General features: G+C 53.7%; 1 protein-coding gene across 2 annotated transcripts in view; it reads left to right on the top strand.

The window, feature by feature from the left end:
* Positions 1 to 429: 429 nt before the first annotated feature.
* LOC131129538 (uncharacterized) overlaps positions 430 to 3,829 on the top strand; it is a 29,871-nt gene continuing 26,471 nt past the window's right edge. The window contains exons 1-4 of one of the 2 annotated variants that reach the window (XM_058073206.1): positions 430 to 1,290; positions 1,383 to 1,618; positions 1,888 to 2,049; positions 2,130 to 2,242. The gene's annotated coding sequence lies outside the window, so the exon portion shown is untranslated. Of the gene's footprint in view, positions 1,619 to 1,887; positions 2,050 to 2,129; positions 2,243 to 3,829 lie in introns of both variants that reach the window. The other variant, XM_058073205.1, reaches the window with a different exon arrangement.

A 3,829-nucleotide genomic window follows, 5' to 3' on the forward strand; every position in this document is an offset into this window, starting at 1 on the left:
CCAGGCCGCCGAAGGCGGCCCTGCCTCCCGCGGCGGCCCGGCCTCCCGCGGCGGCCCGGCCTCCCGCGGCGGCCCCGCCTCCCGCGGCGGCCCCGCCTCCCGCGGCGGCCCCGCCTCCCGCGGCGGCCCCGCCTCCCGCGGCGGCCCCGCCTCGGCCCGGGCCCCGCTCCCGCGGCGGCCCCGCCTCGGCCCGGGCCCCGCTCCCGCGGCGGCCCCGCCTCGGCCCGGGCCCCGCTCCCGCGGCGGCCCCGCCTCGGCCCGAGCCCCGCTCCGGCGGCGGCCCCGCCTCGGCCCGAGCCCCGCTCCGGCGGCGGCCCCGCCTCGGCCCGAGCCCCGCATGGGCGGCGGCCCCGCCTCGGCCCGAGCCCCGCATGGGCGGCGGCCCCGCCTCGGCCCGAGCCCCGCATGGGCGGCGGCCCCGCGGACACCGGCGGCCGCCACCCGGCGCCGCCCCAGGTTCCGTTCCTCGCCGGCCGCTGCAGACTGCTCGCCGGCGGCCGCCGCCTTAATAATGCTCTTTAGTCGCCGGCGGCCGCCGCCTTAATAATGCTCTCTAGTCGCCGGCGGCCGCCGTCTTCATAATGCTCTCTCGTCGCCGTCGCCGCCGTCTTCATAATGCTCTCGCGTCGCCGTCACCGTCGCCGCCGTCTTCATAATGCTCTCTAGTCGCCGCCGCCGCCGCCGCCGTCGTCTTCATTATGCTCTCTAGTCGTCGTCGTCGCCGTCGCCGCCGCCGCCGCCGCCGCCGCCGCCGCCGCCGCCATCTTCAGCAGAGTAAGACAAAGCTTACATTAGCCACAACTTCACCGTTGAGAAAACACAGTATATGATTGCCCATCATAACGTTTAGGGTTAGGGTGTCATGAAAAAACCCCATCAAACATCAACACAATATATCTATTCTATATATATCTACAACAGACTTGGATAGTCGTGTGCAAGAATAACCTATTTACGTGGCTTAAAACAAGTAATTTAACAGATATTTCTTTCATAGACAGTCCCGCAAAGCACGCTGGGATGTGCGCCTATCGACTCTACATTATGAAGAGGACAAGGAACTGCTGATTATGATGCGGGCGAGGGAGGATGTCAATTAAGGGCCTCAATTCTTTCATTTCTTCTCCTTAAAAATTATTTTTATGTCAATCTTGGCTATGTTATTTGTATCATGTGTCATTTGTGTGCTCTCAACATACACTTGTCAGTCCCAAATACAGTCAACTTCAAAAAGACGTTTGTGTGTTTTCCAAGTGGCCACAGAGGGCGATAGAGGCTGATATCATCTATGTATGTCCGTCACAGGCCACCGTACTGATCCGCCAGTCAGCGATGACGTTACGTGAAATACAACTAATCAAATAAAAACTCTTTTTTCACAGCACCCTACGAACGGTGCCCAAGGTGCTTCAGGAAAGTATTAGAAAGTATTTAAGTACTTATAAAGTATAATTTCTCTTGTTATAGTGTGTAAAATCATTGTGAAACACGACGTCACATCCGCGCTGAAACTTCCTGTTTGCACTTCCTGGTTTCGTCCGGAACATGGCGCCGACCATCCCAATCACGCTGTGTCAATCTGTTGCCAGCCAAGCTCAAGTATTCTACAGGGAATGCTGTAAGTACGTGTTTATTTCATGTTTTGAGATGTCAAAAACGCTGCAACATCGGTGCCGTGTTAAAACAACCGACGATGTATATGTTCAAGCTAAAATGCTCGGCCATAGTCGTACCTCCGTTGGACATTCATCGACTACTGTTTGTAAAACTAATAGACGTGATTTTTGAAACTTTTTATCGAAAATGCTTGAGAATATATTGAAAATGCTTGAGAATATGTAACATGTGTATCGCTTTGTTTTTTTCAACTTTTCAACACTGTTACAGGCATGTGTTTGGCCAGCTATGTCGGCCGGGTTGAGCGTGAACCAGGAAGTGCGGGGATCTCGTGTGTTCTCTCGTTGCTGGGTAGTCGAAACAGAAAGTTGCCGGGAAGCAGCAGGCAACCGTGTTTCTTTCCCTGACGAAATCAGGCCGCCCCTTACCACGGTATGGGGCTGAAAATACTGACAGTTAACACCGCCACGACCGTGAAAATGTGCCCAAGTAAACTGTTTGTCTTTCAACAGCATCGTTGTCATTGGCGCCAACTTCATTCGGTATCGAGTCGGCGTTCCAACACCCTGACGGAGAACACCGGAGTTGCCATCTAACTCTGACGCCACACAAGCAATGCTACAAGGTCAGTATCAAAGTTTCAAGTCACGTTGAAGCACGAATAGTGGCGTTTCGCTCCGACAATAGGACAATACACAGTACATAAACGATGTCGAAGTTGACGAGCTGAAGCCGAGGCCGTCATTTTGTGGACATACAGTCCCTGACAAAAGTCTTGTCGCTTATCCAAGTTGTAGGAACAACAAATAATAACTTGACTTGTAGTTGCTCAATTGGAATCAGAAATGACTCATATGAAAGGCAAAGCCCTCTAGATTATGTTTTTTATATCAAAATAAAGTTTTGTACCATTCATTGAGTTTTATCATTTAATTAGGACATAAAGGTCAGATTTTACTTGGACAAAAGTCTTGTCGCATACAAAAAAATGTAGACATAATACATATACTTAATTTTGATTACACAAATATGCTACAATAACATCAGAACATAAAGTCATTGTACCTTGGAAAAAAGAATTAATATTGTGTATGGCTTCCATGAGCTTGGAGGACTGCATCCATACATCTTGGCAATGACTCAAATAACTCATCTGGAATGGCCAAGAAAGCAGTCTTGCAGGACTCCCAGAGTTCATCAGGATTTTTCGGCTTCATCTTCCAAGCCTCCTCCTTCATCTTACCCCAGACACGCTCAATAATGTTCATGTCTGGCGACTGGGCTGGCCAATCCTGGAGCACCTTGACCTTCTTGGCTTTCAGGAACTTGGATGTGGAGGCTGAAGTATGAGAAGGAAGCAGAATTTGCCCTTTCTTGTGGTTTGGAATGTAATGGGCAGCGAGAATTTCTTGATATTTCAGGCTGTTGGTTGTTGATGAAGGAGGAGGCTTGGAAGATGAAGCCGAAAAATCCTGATGAACTCTGGGAGTCCTGCAAGACTGCTTTCTTGGCCATTCCAGATGAGTTATTTGAGTCATTGCCAAGACGTAAGGATGCAGTCCTCCAAGCTCATGGAAGCCATACACAATATTAATTCTTTTTTCCAAGGTACAATGACTTTATGTTCTGATGTTATTGTAGCATATTTGTGTATTCAAAATACACAAAATACACGCCGCGTGTCCGCCCTCGCCCATCGAGGCCAAGCCGCAGGTCGGGGGAACCGTCCGCCCGAACACCGGCGCGAGCGCCGGCCGGCGGGGGCCCCCCGTGGCGGGTCAGGTTTGCCAATCGGTCAGTTCTCTCGACGGTCTGTCGCTCCGGTCCCACGACGGTCCGTCTTTGAGGTTCTCACGACGGTCTGTCTCTCCCGCCTCGCGGCGGTCTGTCTTTTCCGTTCTCACCACGCTCTGTCTTCTCCATTCTCACGACGGTCTGTCTTTCCGGTCTCACGCCCCGCGCGAGGCCGGTGAAGGCGCTCGCTCGTCGAACACATCATACCGACAGCCGCCCTCTCGGCTGTGGAGCGGGAGAACCGGCGCGGAGGGGCGGGGCGAGGCCGCCGCCGCGCGAGGCCGGTGAAGGCGCTCGCTTGTCGAACACATCATATGAACAGCCGCCCTCTCGGCTGTCAAGCGGGAGAACCGGCGTGGAGGGGCGGGGCGGGGCGAGGCCGCCGCGCGAGGCCGGTGAAGGCGCTCGCCTGTCGGAC

The sequence above is a fragment of the Doryrhamphus excisus genome, chromosome 5, assembly GCF_030265055.1.
Source record: "Doryrhamphus excisus isolate RoL2022-K1 chromosome 5, RoL_Dexc_1.0, whole genome shotgun sequence".
Lineage (NCBI taxonomy): Eukaryota > Metazoa > Chordata > Actinopteri > Syngnathiformes > Syngnathidae > Doryrhamphus > Doryrhamphus excisus.